Genomic DNA, 20,000 nt, shown 5'->3' with positions numbered 1-20,000 from the left:
TTAAAGAAGAAGTTAGATGTCTGTGAGAGCCAGAAATCTTGCTTGTTTGTAGTTGACCAAATACTTATTTTCCACCATAATTTGCAAATTAATTAATTAGAAATCCTACAATGTGATTTTCTGGATTTTCTTTCCTAATTTTGTCTGTCAAAGTTGAAGTGTACCTATGATGAAAATTACAGGCCTCTCTCATCTTTTTAAGTGGGAGAACTTGCACAATTGGTGGCTGACTAAATACTTTTTTGCCCCACTGTATTTAAACATCATTTTAGAGTGTTTGAAAGACATGTAAATGGTTACATTAATTGGAAGACCACATCAAATTGGCTAGCTAGCTAGCTAATGACAGATCACGTCAATTTAACCATCTATAGGGGTGATGACAGTAGTCAGACAGACAACTTTACCAGGAGTTTTGATTCACATATTTGCTGATGTCAAGCTCTTTCCAAAAACCTAATCTCTGAAAAGCTTGGATAAATATAAAAAATGATTTGCTTAGCTAGCTAGCTACATGCCAAATGGATAGGCTACACTCATATATCTGAGAATACATGATCAATTGATGTTTACTGATCATGAAAAGCATGCCGTTAGTTGCTGAATAACTCTGTTGATAGAGCTAAATGTGTGCAGTTGTTTTGTGTGAAATAATCGTAAATTAGTAGTTCTGACTACTCTTCAAGGGCTGATCATATTAAAACCATAGTTGGTTGTACAATTTTTTGAACAATCTTTGTTTCTGAACACTTCTAAATTAATCCTGATAATGCCATGATTGAGAAAAATCACTAAGATCTCCCCTGTTATTGGTAATGGTGAGAGGTTAGCATGTTTAGGGGAATATGATATAAAATGCTAATCTCCCCTGTTATTGGTAATGTTGAGAGGTTAGCATGTTTAGGGGAGTATGATCTTAGTGCCTCTAACCTTCTCACTCGTCATTATTCATGATCATCCATAATCATGGTAGCATCCACATGAATGTAGAAGTGTTCAGAAATATCTTCTATTAATGGCTGAAGACATTATTCACCAATCAGTTCCTATTAAGTAAAACATAGTCTGAAACACATCCAAAACAAACCGCAAATGCATCCAACAAGTTTGTAGAGTCACCCGCTTGATGTAGTAATTGTGGTACCAAATAGTAAACCTTTTACTACTTTAATATACTATAAATGAATTTGTCCAAACAAGGTTCTTAGGAGTAGTATCTAGTTGCAGGGCTGTGTGTCCAGATCAAAATTCCAAGAACTTCCCCAGATTTTCCAGAAGTCCTGGTTGGAGGATTCCAGATTTCCTTATTCCTTTCTGATTCCGGAAATCTTCCAAATGGGATTTTGGGAAAACCGAGAAATGTATTGAAAGTTCCCAGAACTTTGCAACCCGTAGTCCAGATACAATACAACCCAAATGGTACCCTATTCCCTACTGCTGTTGAACAGAGTCCTATAGGGAACAGGGTTTCATTTGGGACTCAGACCATCAGGATTGATAGCCCCAGGACCTGTACTGATGGAAGGTCAGTGAGTCCATGCAGACAGCTGCAGTAATGCTGGGAGGCCCGGGCCAAAATGAATACTATCATTTATTACAGCCATCTCACATCAGATCTTATCTAAAGGACGTATTGTTCAACAGGCTAGTAGTCTATTATACACAGGATATGGACTGGACCACCATTTAGTGTGTGTGTGTGTGGGGAGGGGGGTGTTGGTTTTGGTTGAGTGCATGTGTGTGTGTGTGTGTGTGTGTGTGTGTGTGTGTGTGTGTGTGTGTGTGTGTGTGTGTGTGTGTGTGTGTGTGTGTGTGTGTGTGTGAGGACAATAGTAAACAAACAAAAAATTTGACCAACGGGACATTTTGTTAGTCCCCACGAGGTCAAATGCTATTTCTAGGGGGTTTAGGGTTAACTTTAGAATTACGTTAAGGGTTAGGGTTAGGGTCATGTTTTTGGCTTAAGTTTAGGTTTAGGGTTAGGGTTAAGGATAGGGTAAGAGTAGGGTTAGCATAAGAGTTAGCTGTACAAGACGGTGTGTGTGTGTGTGTGTGTGTGTGTGTGTGTGTGTGTGTGTGTGTGTGTGTGTGTGTGTGTGTGTGTGTGTGTGTGTGTGTGTGTGTGTGTGTGTGTGTGTGTGTGTGTGTGTGTGTGTGTGTGTGTGTGCGCGTGGGTGTGGGTGTGGGTGTGTGTGTGTGGGGAGGGGTGTGGGAGTGGTTGGAGGTGCTGGTTTTGGTTTTGGTTGTGTGCGGGGAGGGGGGGGGGGGCTGTTGGTTTCAGTTGTGTGTGTGTGTGTGTGTGTGTGTGTGTGTGTGTGTGTGTGTGTGTGTGTGTGTGTGTGTGTGTGTGTGTGTGTGTGTGTGTGTGTGTGTGTGTGTGTGTGTATGCATGCGCGGTCCTAGCCTCGCAGCGTACAATGTTTACAAGAGTTGATCCCATGCTGCTTTCACAAGCCTCCATCTGCTTGTGTGAGTAACATGGCCACTACCCAAACTATGGGATTTTCAAAGGAAAACAAGTTCTGACCCCACCCTGTAGAAGCCATTTCAATTCGCTATAAGTTGTGGTATTGTTTCTCTATCAAAAACATAGGGCCTGTTCGAATACTTTAGAAATACCATCCTTCCTTCCTTGACCTAATCACAGATCTGATCAGTGAAAGTAATTGGGAGTTAACCTTGCTTTCACCTTTCCAATCACTTGTACATTTTATTTTACCTTTATTTAACTAGGCAAGTCAGTTAAGAAAAAATTCTTATTTACAATGACAGCCTACCCCAGCCAAACCCAGACGATGCTGGGCCAATTGTGCGCCACCTTACGGGACTCCCAATTATGGCCAGGTGTGATACAGCCTGGATTTGAACCAGGGACTGTAGTGACACCTCTTGCAATGAGATGCAGTGCCTTAGACCGCTGCGCCACTCGGGAGACCAATGTGTGCTTACATTAAGGAAACAATACATACAAATTTGGTAGTGCAAGGCAGAGTGAGAACCTATGAAGTTAAAAATAAGACCTAATAACATCCCAGGGACCAGTGTCAGTCCTAGGACTAGAGTGTTGGAATACCCATACTAACATACTCACTGAATCGCTCCTCACTCAAATTCCGGACTTTATGCTGTGTGTTGCTACTTGGGTATCTGCCAAACCATTTGGTTTTTACTTTTAATACATTTACCAATGTCTTAGTTTTTTCCTCGCTCAACTTTTTTCATTCAACTTTTTCACCCTGGACACTTTATCTGGACATGGTTCTACAGGACCTCCACCAGCCGAAAAAGCTAAGTAGTAACATTAATACTATGCCATCTAATTGCAGACGCTGTACTCATAATATACAGGAGAACTGTCGCTTTATGGTGAGGATAGCCTTGTTGCAAGCACGGCTTCAGATGCAATCGTTAGGCAAGGGCAATTTAAGTGTAGGAAAGGATGAAACGGCGTCTGTGCCACCAGTAAGTACCGATAGTTTAATAAATACCGCATGCACATTCCCCGCAGTCGGACAATTTTCTCAAGGCTTCTGGCAAGAAATGCTGTCTGGAATGCTCAACCGGTGTTGCTCATTCAGCCGACACACTTTCAACCGGTTCTCCCCATGATGCAACGAGTCGGAGGCAGAGCCTTCTCAGGTCTTTCACCCACCTGTTATGGGGTCTGAGCCACCGAAGCCTCCCATCATTAGCTCTGACAAATTGAAAACCCATTGGCAACTCCATTACCCGTAGTATTGGACTTAAAACGAATCATCCAGCGATCATACACTGTTTCCCAGGGGTCAGGGTACCGACGTTAAGGCTAATCTGAAGATGGTGCTGGCTAAAGCTAAAACTGGCGAGTGTAGAGAGTATAGAGATATTGTTATCCACGTCGGCACCAACGATGTTAGGATGAAACAGTCAGAAGTCACCAAGCTCAACATAGCTTCAGCGTGTAAATCAGCTAGAAAGATGTGTCGGCATCGAGTAATTGTCTCTACAGCAGAGTCTCACAACTCAATTGCTGGTTGAAAACTGTTTTCTGTCCCTCCCAAAAGATAGAATTTGTAGATAATTGGCCCACTTTCTGGGACCCACTAACAGGACCAAGCCTGGCCTGTTGAGGAGTGACAGACTCCATCCTAGCTGGAGGGGTGCTCTCATCTTATCTATGAACATAGTCAGGGCTCTGACTCCTCTAGCTCCACAATGAGAGAGGGTGCAGGACAGGCAGCAGGCTGTTAGCCAGCCTGCCAGCTTAGTGGACTCTGTCACTAGCACAGTCAATAGTCACCTCAGCTATCCCCATTGAGACCGTGTCTGTGCAGTCTAGGTTGAGCAAAACAAAACATAGCCGTGTTCGCCTTCTCACTGGAATAAAGACCTCCTCCATTCCTGTCATTATTGAAAAATAGGGTTACTTAATGCTAGATCTTTAGGGTTACTTAATGTTAGATCCCTCACTTCCAAAGCAGTCATAGTCAATGAACTAATCACTGATTATAATCTTGATGTGATTGGCCTGATGAATTCACTGTGTTAAATGAGGCCTCTCCTCCCGGTTAAACTAGTGACCATATCCCCCTTGCATCCTGCAAAGGCAGAGGTGTTGATAACATTTCTGACAGCAAATTTCAAAAAACAAAGAAAAGAAACGACTGCTTTTTGATTAGACTACTGCACTGCTCTACTCTCCAGCTACCCGGATAAAGCACTACATAAACTTCAGTTAGTGCTAAACACGGCTGCTAGAATCCTGATTAGATCCCAAAAAATGTAATCATATTACTCCAGTGCTAGCCTCTCTACATTGGCTTCCTGTTAAAGCAAGGGCTGATTTCAAGTTTTTACTGCTAACTTACAAAGCATTACATGGGCTTGCTCCTACCTATCTCTTCGATTTACACGTACACTACGGTCAGAAGACGCAGGCCTCCATATTGTCCCTAGAATTTCTAAGCAAACAGCTGAAGGCAGGGCTTTCTCCTATAGAGCAACATTTCTATGGAATGATCTGCCTATCCATGTGAGAGACGGAGACTCGGTCTCGACCATTAAGTCCTTACTGAATACACATCTCTTCAGTAGGTCCTATAATTGAGTGTAGTCTGGCCCAGGAGTGTGAAGGTGAACGGCAAGGCACTGGAGTGACGAACTGCCCTTACTGTCTCTGCCTGGCCGGTTCCCCTCTCTCCACTGGGATTCACTGCCTCTGACCAGATTATATACTTTGATTTGTTTTGATTTGATTTTGATTACGGGGGCTGAATCACTGGCTTACTAGTGCTCTTCCATGCCTTCCCTAAGAGGGGTGCATCACTTGAGTGGGTTGAGTCACAGACATGATCTTCCTGTCCAGTTTTGAGCGCCCAAGGTCTCGTGTAGTGGGGAAGATCTTCATGGGCTATACTCAGCCTTGTCTCAGGGTAGTAAGTTGGTAGTCCGTTGATATCGCTCTAGAGGTGTGGGGCTGTGTTTTGGCAAAGTGGGTGGGGTTATATCCTGCCTGGTTGGCCCTGTCCAAGGGTATTGTCGGACGGGTGACAGTGTCTCCCGACCCACCCCTGTCTCAGTCTCCAGTGTCTATGCTACAACAGTCTATGTGCCAGGGGGCTAGGGTCAGTCTGTTATATCTGGTGTAATTCTCCTGTCTTATCTGGTGTCCTGTGTGAATTTATGTATGCTCCCTCTAATTCGCTCTTTCCCTCCCCTCCTGGAAGACCTGTGCCCTAGAATCACGCCTCAGGATTACCTGACCTGGTGACTCCTGGCTGTCCCCAGTCCACCTGGTCATGCTGCTGCTCCAGTTTCAACTGTATTACCTAAGGCTAGGGAACCCTGACCTGTTCACCGGACGCGCTACCTTGTCTCGGACCTGCTGTTTTCGACTCTCTCTCTCTCTACTGCACCTGCTGTCTCGACCTCTGAATTCTTGGCTATAAAAAGCCCACTGACATTTACTCCTGAGGTACTGACCTGTTGCACCCTCTACAACCACTGTGATTATTATTTGATCCTGCTGGTCATCTATGAACGTTTGAACATCTTGAAGAACAATCTGGCCTTAATGGCCATGTACTCCTATAATGTCTACCCAGCACAGCCAGAAGAGGACTGGCCACCCATCAGAGCCTGGTTCCTCTCCAGGTTTCTTCCTAGATTCCTGCGTTTCTAGGGAGTTTCTCCTAGCCACCGTGCTTCTACATCTGCATTGCTTCCTGTTTGGGGATTTAGGCTGGGTTTCAGTATAGCCCTTTGGGACATCTGCTGATGTAAAAAGGGCTTTATAAATACTTTATGAGTATATACTACATACTATTAGTTTAGTATACTGTAAACAAACGGTATCCTTTCAGTTGAGTGTACTAGTGCTTGTCTACCGGAGGTTGATACTGTTGCTATGCAACTTGATGCTAGCTTGTTTGCATAACAAATTACCAGCTAGACATCTTACGACTTCATTAACAATGTGCATTGAGAACACACAATGACTATACCACTTAGCTAAGCTAAGAATGTCGTGAATAATCAAGTAAATAAATGTTGGGTAGTTAGATAGATAGCGTATAGTTAACATACTGGCACGGAACATACAAGCAACTGCTGTTATGATAAGCTATGTGGATTGAAGAGCTAGCAAAGCTAACAAATTGTCAGTCACTACTTTATTACATTTCTTAAGATTTGTCCTAATTAGTTAAAGCAATGAATTTGTTCCCGCTCTCGTAGGACTTCAGCTGCATATTTTCCGCCATTTTCTTAAAATCTGAAAATGTTGTGAAGCCACGCCCGTTTTCTGAAGAATTGCATTATGAGCCCTAAAGCCACGGAAATAGTGTCCACAGTTTATATACTTTGTATTTTGGGGATTGTAGTACGACATTCGGGAACGTTTGGCATACTAACTAGATCCATACTATGACCAAAAAGCATACTAAATACTCACTTTACATCACAAATAGTATGCTTACTGCGGATAGTATGAGTATTCAAACACAGCTCAGGAGTTGAGGACCATTGTTAGGGCATGCAGTAGGGTGTTGGGATTGGGGGGGGGGGGTGTTCTTGGTGCCATAACTCCTAAAAGTGATACAGATGTAGGATCTTAGTATGAGCCAGTTTGCTACAGCAGGAAAATAATCCTGCAGCAACAGGAAATGTGAATTATTATGTGGATTATCAGTAAGGGATTTTGTTTGTGAATGATGGTAAGGGAAAATCAAGTTTGACATTTCTAAGTGGAATACTCAAATTTCAGAACCCCTTTTACACCTCAAATACTCTATAAGTTTCAAATGTCCTGCATTGCAGGAATGTTGTCTTGCAACAGGGTGATCAAATTAAGATCCTACATCTGTATCCAAGCTGTTTCCATTTATTTTGGAGATATATTGGGTCCATGAACACAGGACCAGTGGCACTCAGGGTGGGGCAGGGGTCACTGACCCGGATGCCCATGCAGGGAGAAACACTTTAGTCAGGCCAGGGCTGGGAGGAATATCCACAGGTGACACGACCAGTGAAACTGCCCTTAATTATATCCTATTTGTGGGTAAAAACATCAGATTTATCCAGAATCGGTCAGGATGTTGAATTTGGCCATCAGTGGGGGTCCCTCAAAAATGTTGACCTCCACTGTAAGTACTTATTTCCTACAGTAAATGTTTGTAACCAGACCCAAAGGTTGTTGATATCTCTGCTTGGTTAGACAAGCGTAGTAGATGAAACCTGGTGGACAGAAGGGCTTGTAGGACTTTCTAAACTCTGGTCGTTGACAGTGGGACTGTGGGAAATTCAATTTCCCCCTGCCTCCCTCTTTGCCTCCCCGGGCATGGTGCTGTTTGGAGAGCTTGGCCTTGGCTTGGACGTGGTGTGTGACACATCAGATTACCACTCAGTAAAAGAAGCTGCCTGAGAACTTCAGAGACTGATCGGCCGCATGCCATGACTCAACACAGGAAGAATATACACAATATATACAAAAGTATGTGGACACCTCGTCAAATTATCTTCATGAAATGGGTTTCCATGGCTGAGCAGACGCTCACAAGCCTAAGTTCCCCATTCGCAATGCTAAGCATCAGATTGAGTAGTGTAAACCTCACTGCCGTTAGACTCAGGAGTGATGAACGCCGCTTCAACATTTATGTATTAGATTTGTTTTTAATGAACCTTTATTGAACTAGGCAAGTCAGTTAAGAACCAAGGTTTATTTACAATGACGGCCTACCCCAGCCAAACCCTAACCCGAACGACACTGGGCCAATTGTGCCTATGGGACACCCAAACACAGCCGGTTGGGATACAGCCTGGAATCTAACCACAGTCTGTAGTTATGCCTCTAGCACTGAGATGCAGTGCCTTAGAACGCTGCGTCACTCGGGAGACCAACCAATCTGGGTTTGGCGGATGCCAGGAGAACGCTACCTGCCCCAATGCATAGTGCCAACTGTTGGAGGAGGAATAGTGGTCTGGGGCTGTTTTTCATGGTTCAGGCTTGGCCCCTTAGTTCCAGTGAAGAAAAATGTTAATGATACAGCATACAATGACATTCTAGACGATTCTGTTCTTCCAACTTTGTGGCAACCGTTTGGGTAAGGCCCTTTCCTGTTTCAGCATAACAATGCCACTGTGCGCAAAGCGAGGTCCATACAGAACTGGTTTCAAATACATACATACATACATACATACATACATACATACATACATACATACATACATACATACATACATACATACATACATACATACATACATACATACATACATACATACATACATACATACATACATACATACATACATACATATACACTCAATCAGTATTTGGTAGCATTGCCTTTAAATTGTTTATCTTGGGTCAAATGTTTTGTTTAGCCTTCCACAAGCTTCCCACAATAAGGTGTGTGAATTTTGGCCCATTCCTCCTGACAGAGCTGGTGCAACTCAGGATTTTAGGCCTCCTTGCTCGCACACGGTTTTTCAGTTCTGCCCACACATTTTCTATAGGATTGAGGTCAGGGCTTTGATGACCACTCCAATGCCTTGACATTGTTGTCCTTAAGCCATTTTGCCACAACTTTGTAAGTATGATTGGGGTCAATGTCCATTTCGAAGACTAATTTTCTACCAAACTTCAACTTCCTGACTGATGTCTTGCTTCAATATTTCCACATAATTATCCAGCCTCATGATGCCATCTATTTTATGAAGTGCACCAATCCCTCCTGCAGCAAAGCACCCCCACAACATGATGCTGCCACCCCCGTGCTTCACGGTTGGGATGGTGTTCTTCGGCTTGCAAGCCTCCCCCTTTTTCCTCCAAACATAACGATGGTCATTATGGCCAAACAGTTCTATTTCTCCAAAAAGTACGATCTTTGTCCCCATGTGCAGTTGCAAACCGTAGTGTGGCTTTTTTATGGCAGTTTTGAAGCAGTGACTTCTTCCTTGCTGAGCCGCCTTTCAGGTTATGTCGATATAGGACTCGTTTTACTGTGGATATAGATACTTTTGTACCTGTTTCCTCCAGCATCTTCACAAGGTCTTTTGCTGTGGTTCTGTGATTGATTTGCACTTTTCGCACCAAAGTGAGTTCATCTCTAGGAGACAGAACGTGTCTCCTTCCTGAGCGTTATGATGGTTGTGTGGTCCCATGGTGTTTATACTTGCGTACTACTGTTTGTACAGATGAATGTGGTACCTTCAGGCATTTGGAAATTGCTCCCAAGGATGAACCAGATTTGTGGAGGTCTACCATTTTTTTTCTGTGATCTTGGCTGATTTCTTTGGATTTTCCCGTGATGTCAAGCAAAGAGGCACTGAGTTTGAAGGTAGGCCTTGAAATACAGCCACAGGTACACCCCCGATTGACTCAAATGACATCAATTAGCCTATCAGGCTTTTGGAGCCATCATCGACTCAGTGGGTTTTGTCCAACATGTCTCTGGACCCACTCACTGTCACAGTCATACGCTGGACCTAGTTTTGTCCCATGGAATAAATGTTGTGGATCTTAATGTTTTTCCTCATAATCCTGGACTATCGGACCACCATTTTATTACGTTTGCAATTGCAACAAATAATCTGCTCAGACCCCAACCAAGGAACATCAAAAGTCGTGCTATAAATGCACAGACAACACAAAGATTCCTTGATGCCCTTCCAGACTCCCTCTGCCTACCCAAGGACGCCAGAGGACAAAAATCCGTTAACCACCTAACTGAGGATCTCAATTTAACCTTGCGCAATACCCTAGATGCAGTTGCACCCTAAAAACTAAAAAAATGTCTCATAAGAAACTAGCTCCCTGGTACACAGAAAATACCCGAGCTCTGAAGCAAGCTTCCAGAAAATTGGAACGGAAATGGCGCCACACCAAACTGGAAGTCTTCCGACTAGCTTGGAAGGACGGTACCGTGCAGTACCGAAGAGCCCTTACTGCTGCTCGATCGTCCTATTTTTCTAACTTAATTGAGGAAAATAAGAACAATCCGAAATTCCTTTTTGATACTGTGGCAAAGCTAACTAAAAAGCAGCATTCCCCAAGAGAGGATGACTTTCACTTTAGCAGTGATAAATTCATGAACTTCTTTGAGGAAAAGATTATGATTATTAGAAAGCAAATTACGGACTCCTCTTTAAACCTGCGTATTCCTCCAAACCTCAGTTGTCCTGAGTCTGCACAACTCTGCCAGGACCTAGGATCAAGAGAGACGCTCAAGTGTTTTAGTACTATATCTCTTGACACAATGATGAAAATAATCATGGCCTCTAAACCTTCAAGCTGTATACTGGACCCTATTCCAACTAAACTACTGAAAGAGCTGCTTCCTGTGCTTGGCCCTCCTATGTTGAACATAATAAACGGCTCTCTATCCACTGGATGTGTACCAAACTCACTAAAAGTGGCAGTAATAAAGCCTCTCTTGAAAAAGCCAAACCTTGACCCAGAAAATATAAAAAACTATCGGCCTATATCGAATCTTCCATTCCTCTCAAAGATTTTAGAGAAGGCTGTTGCGCAGCAACTCACTGCCTTCCTGAAGACAAACAATGTATACGAAATGCTTCAGTCTGGTTTTAGACCCCATCATAGCACTGAGACGGCACTTGTGAAGGTGGTAAATGACATTTTAATGGCATCGGACCGAGGCTCTGCATCTGTCCTCGTGCTCCTAGACCTTAGTGCTGCTTTTGATACCATCGATCACCACATTCTTTTGGAGAGATTGGAAACCCAAATTGGTCTACACGGACAAGTTCTGGCCTGGTTTAGATCTTATCTGTCGGAAAGATATCAGTTTGTCTCTGTGAATGGTTTGTCCTCTGACAAATCAACTGTACATTTCGGTGTTCCTCAAGGTTCTGTTTTAGGACCACTATTGTTTTCACTATATATTTTACCTCTTGGGGATGTTATTCGAAAACATAATGTAAACTTTCACTGCTATGCGGATGACACACAGCTGTACATTTCAATGAAACATGGTGAAGCCCCAAAATTGCCCTCGCTAGAAGCATGTGTTTCAGACATAAGGAAGTGGATGGCTGCAAACTTTCTACTATTAAACTCGGACAAAACAGAGATGCTTGTTCTAGGTCCCAAGAAACAAAGAGATCTTCTGTTGAATCTGACAATTAATCTTAATGGTTGTACAGTCGTCTCAAATAAAACTGTGAAGGACCTCGGCGTTACTCTGGACCCTGATCTCTCTTTTGAAGAACATATCAAGACCATTTCGAGGACAGCTTTTTTCCATCTACGTAACATTGCAAAAATCAGAAACTTTCTGTCCAAAAATGATGCAGAAAAATTAATCCATGCTTTTGTCACTTCTAGGTTAGACTACTGCAATGCTCTATTTTCCGGCTACCCGGATAAAGCACTAAATAAACTTCAGTTAGTGCTAAATACGGCTGCTAGAATCCTGACTAGAACCAAAAAATTTGATCATATTACTCCAGTGCTAGCCTCTCTACACTGGCTTCCTGTCAAAGCAAGGGCTGATTTCAAGGTTTTACTGCTAACCTACAAAGCATTACATGGGCTTGCTCCTACCTACCTCTCTGATTTGGTCCTGCCGTACATACCTACACGTACGCTACGGTCACAAGACGCAGGCCTCCTAATTGTCCCTAGAATTTCTAAGCAAACAGCTGGAGGCAGGGCTTTCTCCTATAGAGCTCCATTTTTATGGAACGGTCTGCCTACCCATGTCAGAGACGCAAACTCGGTCTCAACCTTTAAGTCTTTACTGAAGACTCATCTCTTCAGTGGGTCATATGATTGAGTGTAGTCTGGCCCAGGAGTGGGAAGGTGAACGGAAGGCTCTGGAGCAACGAACCGCCCTTGCTGTCTCTGCCTGGCCGGTTCCCCTCTTTCCACTGGGATTCTCTGCCTCTAACCCTGTTACGGGGGCTGTGTCACTGGCTTGCTGGGGCTCTCTCGTGCCGTCCCTGGGGGGGTGCGTCACCTGGGTGGGTTGATTCACTGTTGTGGTCGGCCTGTCTGGGTTGCCCCCCTTGGGTTGTACCGTGGCGGAGATCTTTGTGGGCTATACTCGGCCTTGTCTCAGGATGGTAAGTTGGTGGTTGAAGATATCCCTCTAGTGGTGTGGGGGATGTGCTTTGGCAAAGTGGGTGGGGTTATATCCTTCCTGTTTGGCCCTGTCCGGGGTGTCCTCGGATGGGGCCACAGTGTCTCCTGACCCCTCCTGTCTCAGCCTCCAGTATTTATGCTGCAGTAGTTTATGTGTCGGGGGCTAGGGTCAGTTTGTTATATCTGGAGTACTTCTCCTGTCCTATTCGGTGTCCTGTGTGAATCTAAGTGTGCGTTCTCTAATTCTCTCCTTCTCTCTTTCTTTCTCTCTCTCGGAGGACCTGAGCCCTAGGACCATGTCCCAGGACTACCTGACATGAGGACTCATTGCTGTCCCCAGTCCACCTGGCCATGCTCCTGCTCCAGTTTCAACTGACCTGAGCCCTAGGACCGTGCCCCAGGACTACCTGACATGAAGGCTCCTTGCTGTCCCCAGTCCACCTGACTGTGCTGCTGCTCCAGTTTCAACTGTTCTGCCTTATTATTATTCGACCATGCTGGTCATTTATGAACATTTGAACATCTTGGTCATGTTCTGTTATAATCTCTACCCGGCACAGCCAGAAGAGGACTGGCCACCCCACATAGCCCGGTTCCTCTCTAGGTTTCTTCCTAGGTTTTGGCCTTTCTAGGGAGTTTTTCCTAGCCACCGTGCTTTTACACCTGCATTGTTTGCTGTTTGGGGTTTTAGGCTGGGTTTCTGTACAGCACTTTGAGATATCAGCTGATGTACGAAGGGCTATATAAATAAATTTGATTTGATTTGATATCAGAAGCTTCCATTACATAATTTTCCGGAATTTTCCAAGCTGTTTAAAGGCACAGTCAACTTCGTGTATGTAAACTTCTGACCCACTGGATTTGTGATACAGTGAATTATAAGTGAAGTAATCTGTCTCTAAACAATTGTTGGAAAAATGACTTGTGTCATGCACAAAGTAGATGTCCTAACTGACTTGCCAAAACTATAGTTTGCTAACAAGACATTTGTGGAGTGGTTGAAAAACTAGCTTTAATGACTCCAACCCAGTGTTGTAAACAAGTGTATGTAATCTTCTGACTTCAACTGTACATTTTACATACACATTATATATACAGACTTTGCATACACATGTCACATAACAACAATACATTACCAAACATAAACTCTTTAATCCCGCCCCTCAGCCACTCTGACCCCATCCCACCTATCACCATAGACCTCAGCTCTTTAATCCCACCCCTCAGCCACTCTCACCCCATCCCACCTATCACCATAGACCTCAGCTCTTTAATCCCGCCCCTCAGCCACTCTCATCCCATCCCACCTATCACCATAGACCTCAGCTCTTTAATCCCACCCCTCAGCCACTCTCACCCCATCCCACCTATCACCATAGACCTCAGCTCTTTAATCCCGCCCCTCAGCCACTCTCACCCCATCCCACCTATCACCATAGACCTCAGCTCTTTAATCCCACCCCTCAGCCACTCTCACCCCATCCCACCTATCACCATAGACCTCAGCTCTTTATTCCCACCCCTCAGCCACTCTCACCCCATCCCACCTATTACCATAGACCTCAGCTCTTTAATCCCACCCCTCAGCCACTCTCACCCCATCCCACCTATCACCATAGACCTCAGCTCTTTAATCCCACCCCTCAGCCACTCTCACCCCATCCCACCTATCACCATAGACCTCAGCTCTTTAATCCCACCCCTCAGCCTTTCTCACCCCATCCCACCTATCACCATAGACCTCAGCTCTTTAATCCCACCCCTCAGCCACTCTCACCCCATCCCACCTATCACCATAGACCTCAGCTCTTTAATCCTGTACAGCACTTTCACCCCATCCCATCTATCACCATAGACCATATCAGCCAATTTCACCCCATTTGATTTTGATTTGAATCACCATAGACCACCCTCAGCCACTCTCACCCCATCCCATCTATCACCATAGACCACCCCTCAGCCACTCTCACCCCATCCCATCTATCACCATAGACCACCCCTCAGCCACTCTCACCCCATCCCATCTATCACCATAGACCACCACTCAGCCACTCTCACCCCATCCCATCTATCACCATAGACCACCACTCAGCCACTCTCACCCCATCCCATCTATCACCATAGACCACCACTCAGTCACTCTCACCCCATCCCACCTATCGCCATGGACCACCCTCATTTGGTTTCCATGTGCATATATATTTTTTAATTGTGCTGTGATGTTTTACATACATTTTGAACCATTCTAATCATATAGTATCCACAGATTGTGAGCTAAAGATGAAACCTTTACTATGAGTGTCATTATATTATTTATTGACTGACTTTGGCTTTCCAAATCGCTCAACACTGCTATTTGTAAGGTTAATTTGAGGTGAAATTTGTGATTTGTTAACCATTCCTGTACCTGTGACCAGGTACAAGCTACATTGGGGCGATACTAGAAGAAATTATCTAGTGATTCTGTCTCTTCACAGAAAAATCTACATAACCGAGAATGTTGTAACCCCCATATGTATCGCATTCTGTTGGTGGCAAGAATTTTGTATGATAATTTAAATGGAAAAACGTGAAATGTTGAATCAAGTGTTGTTTTGGTACCCGTTCATAAACCATGTGCCATGGAATCGGTACTTTGAAAATCTCTTCCCATTTGTTTTGCATCCTGTATGGTGCAGCTGTCAACATGTTTGTCCAAAAATGAAACTGGTATATTTGTCTATTTATGACAATTCCTTTCAGCCAATTTGTATCTTTAATAAATTGCAGGCAAACAAGTTCCCTACCTTCTCCCTTTTCCACTTGCCTCCTCATTTTTTGTGGTAATGCTGCAATCAGTGAAATGTAAGTTTGGATTGAGCAGACTTTCCCATTTATTTCCGATAGTCGCACATGTCGCATATGTGACATAACTCCACCGTTTCTATTAATAACATCATAAATAAATATAATACCATTTTCCATGAAGAATGTTTTTTTATTAATCCGTATATTTGAGTTTAACCACAACATTTGTTGTAATATTTGTTCTGGATATTTTGTGGAGGATAAAACTTAAATTGTAACCAGCTTTGTATGGCTGGTTACTTTGTATGGGTGATACTTTTAAATTAGTCGCAAATTAGAAGTTGCAATCTGTATGAAGGCAAAAAGGCCATTTTTGAACAAAGGATGAGCCTTTCTTAATAATCTACTGGAGAACCATTTTGGGTTTAAGTATAACTTCTATACATATAGTGAATTTTCAATAAATAGACAAGTATTTACCTCTCCATAGTTGCAGAATCATATCTATTTTTGCAAACTTTCTATTGAAATATATTCTGGTAAGTTCATTTATATTTTTTGAGATTCACATTACTTCACCATCCGCCCATTTTATTGGTACACTAGTAGTGTAAACTAGGTAGTGTAAACGCTGTCTTTTAGCGATCCAGTACGTAATATGGTTTTAGTTGGGGAGGCTAGAAAAGTGATCAAGATCCCCAATGAGACTATGCAGGGATCTAGACATTTAAAAGTGTCCCATACAATACCTATGTATCTATGTCATACCCATGTTGTGCAGAAAAAGTAAATTATGAATTATTTTGTCTTAGTTAAGAACAGTCAGACTTTTTAAAATAATAATTACAGATCATATTGCTAAGAATAATAACAGCACAATATTATAAATTCATGCTCATATTTATAAAGTCCTAGCAAGTCTATAATCGTGTCAGCCAAGCTTGTTCAGTTCATTGGATCCAATTGTTAGAAAAAAAAACATTTTTAAATTAAGAGAGAACACCCTATAACACCCATTTGTAAAAAAAAATGAGAAGAGTAACAGCCAAAGGCAACTGCCCTGAGGGACACCGCACTGTACATATCTGATGTTAGAGAAGCTTCCATTGAAGAATACGCTCTGGGTTCTATTGGATAAATAACTCTCTACCGTGTGATGGCAGGTGATGTAAAGCCATGGCAAATTAGTTTCTTCAATAACAATTTATGATTAATAAATTCAAAGGGCTACATTGAAATCTAACAGGCCGGCTCCAACTATCATCTTTATTATCCATTTATTTTATTTTTATTTTTATTTTATTTCACCTTTATTTAACCAGGTAGGCTAGTTGAGAACAAGTTCTCATTTGCAACTGCGACCTGGCCAAGATAAAGCATAGCAGTGTGAACAGACAACACAGAGTTACACATGGAGTAAACAATTAGCAAGTCAATAACACAGTAGAAAAAAATGGGCAGTCTATATACAATGTGTGCAAAAGGCATGAGGAGGTAGGCGAATAATACAATTTTGCAGATTAACACTGGAGTGATAAATGATATTTGAACCAATCATCTGTCATCTGAGTCAACGTAGTAACAGTTGAATTACCTCTATATGCATGCTGAGTCAGTAGTTCATTTGTTCTCTGAAAAATAGCATTTTATTTGGTCAAACACAATCCTCTCCATCAGTTTACTAAGAACAGGCAGCAAAGTGATTGGCGGCTGTTAGAGCTAGCAAAGGGTGCTTTACAAATTTTAGGCAGTGGAATTACTTTAGCTGCCTTCCACGCCTGTGGACACACACTCCTTTCGGCTTTGGTTAAATATATAGCAAATAGGGGTGGTAACACAATCTGCTACCATTCTCAATAGTTTACCATCAAGGTTGTCTATAATACAGTCTACTACCATTCTCAATAGTTTACCATCAAGGTTGTCTATAATACAGTCTGCTTATTCTCATTCAAGGTTGTCAATACAGTTTACCATCAAGGTTGTCTATAATACAGTCTGCTTATTCTCAATAGTTTACCATCAAGGTTGTCTATAATACAGTCTGTTTACCATCAAGGTTGTCTTATTCTCAATAGTTTACCAGGTTGTCTATAATACAGGTTGTTTCTCAAGGTTACCTGGTGGAAATACAGTCTACTACCATTCTCAATAGTTTACCATCAAGGTTGTCTATAATACAGTCTGCTTAAGTTTATCAGGTTGTCTGCTACCATTCTCAATAGTTTACCATCAAGGTTGTCTATAATACAGTCTGCTTATTCTCAATAGTTTACCATACCATCAAGGTTGTCTATAATACAGTCTGCTTATTCTCAATAGTTTTATTCTCAATAGTTTACCATCAAGGTTGTCTATACCTGGTGGATACATATTCTCAGTTTCATCAAGGTTGTCTATAATAGTCCATTCTCAATAGTTTACCATCAAGGTTGTCTATAATACAGTCTGCTATTCTCATTCAAGGTTGTCAATACAGTCTTTACCATCAAGGTTGTCTATAATACAGTCTGCTTATTCTCAATAGTTTACCATCAAGGTTGTCTATAATACAGTCTGCTTATTCTCAATAGTTTACCATCAAGGTTGTCTATAATACAGTCTGCTTATTCTTAGTTTACCATCAGGTTGTCTATAGTTTATTCTCAATAGTTTACCATCAAGGTTGTCTATAATACAGTCTGCTTATTCTCAATAGTTTACCATCAAGGTTGTCTATAATACAGTCTACTACCATTCTCAATAGTTTACCATCAAGGTTGTCTATAATACAGTCTGCTTATTCTCAATAGTTTACCATCAAGGTTGTGTATATCTGGTGGTACTACAATCTGCTACTATTCTAAATAGTTTACCATCTAGGTTGTCTATAATACAGTCTGCTTATTCTCAATAGTTTACCATCAAGGTTGTCTATAATACAGTCTGTTTACCATCAAGGTTGTCTATAATACAGTCTGCTTATTCTCAATAGTTTACCATCAAGGTTGTCTATAATACAGTCTGCTTATTCTCAATAGTTTACCATCAAGGTTGTCTATAATACAGTCTGCTTATTCTCAATAGTTTACCATCAAGGTTGTCTATAATACAGTCTGCTTATTCTCAATAGTTTACCATCAAGGTTGTCTATAATACAGTCTGCTTATTCTCAATAGTTTACCATCAAGGTTGTCTATAATACAGTCTGCTTATTCTCAATAGTTTACCATCAAGGTTGTCTATAATACAGTCTGCTTATTCTCAATAGTTTACCATCAAGGTTGTCTATAATACAGTCTGCTTATTCTCAATAGTTTGCCATCAAGGTTGTCTATACCTGATGGCTGATCATTATTCATGGTTAACAATAGTTTTTCCACCTCTTCCACACTAACTTGACCAAATTCAAAACAGCATTATTTTTCTTTCATTATTAAATATTTTATAACAAAATATGATGGTTCAGTGTTGTAATTTTACTTCTGAGTTGTTTTACTTTGAAATAGTCATTGAAATGATTGGCAACATCAAAAGATTTTTTTATAAATGACCCATCAACTTTAATGAACAATGGAGATTAATTGTGTTTTCTGCCCATTATATAATTTAAGGTGCTCCAAAGTCTTTTTACATTGTGTTTCATGAAACTGATCTTTGTTTGGTAATTTAAATAATATCCCACATGTTATCAAGCATTGCACACATATCATCAAAATACTGACTTAGCACTTGGTGGCCTATAGCAGCACCCCAAAAGAAGATGCTTCAGAGGAGGCAGGTGAACTTGCAAAAACAACACTTCAATATTTGACATGAGATCCTCTGTAAGCGTTTCGAAAATATATATCTGAAAATACACAGCAACACCTCCCCCTTATTTCCAAGGTGTGTGTGTGTGTGTGTGTGTGTGTGTGTGTGTGTGTGTGTGTGTGTGTGTGTGTGTGTGTGTGTGTGTGTGTGTGTGTGTGTGTGTGTGTGTGTGTGTGTGTGTGTGTGTGTGTGTGTGTGTGTGTGTGTGTGATCTGCTCTGGCAGATCCGGACTGGAGGGAGACTTGGTTCTGGGAGCAGGCACAGGACTCACCAGGCTGGGGAGACCTACAGGCGGCCTCTTCCTTGGCCGAAGCACCCGATGCACTGGGCCGTGGAGGAGCACTGGAGGTCTCGAGCAACGAGCCTGCACAACCCGTCCTGGCTGGATACGCCCTGTTGCCCGGCAAGTGCAGAGAGTTGGAACAGGCCACACTGGGCTGTGCTGACGAACCGGGGACACTGTGCGTAGGGCTGGTGCGGTATAACCCGGGCCGAGGAGACGCACTGGAGTCCAGATGCGCTGAGCTGGTTTCATCCCTCCTGGCTCGATGCCCACTCTAGCCCGGCCGATTCGAGGAGCTGCGATGTAACGTACCGGGCTGTGAACGTGCACTGGAGACACTGTGCGCTCCACCGCATAACACGGTGCCTGACCAGTACGACGCCCCACCCGGTAAGCACGGGGAGTTGACTCAGGTCTCCTACCTGACTCTGCCAATCCCCCCCGTGGGGCTGCCTCTCGCGCACTTTTCCTCGAGCCAACTCCTCGTAGCGTCGCCGCTCCACATTGGCTGCCTCTAGCTCCTCTTTAGGATGACGATACTCTCCTGGCTG

This window comes from Oncorhynchus keta, chromosome 19, assembly GCF_023373465.1.
Source record: "Oncorhynchus keta strain PuntledgeMale-10-30-2019 chromosome 19, Oket_V2, whole genome shotgun sequence".
In the NCBI taxonomy this organism is placed as follows: Eukaryota; Metazoa; Chordata; class Actinopteri; order Salmoniformes; family Salmonidae; genus Oncorhynchus; species Oncorhynchus keta.
The sequence above is the reverse complement of the archived record's forward strand: the minus strand, read 5'-3'. Positions refer to the sequence as shown.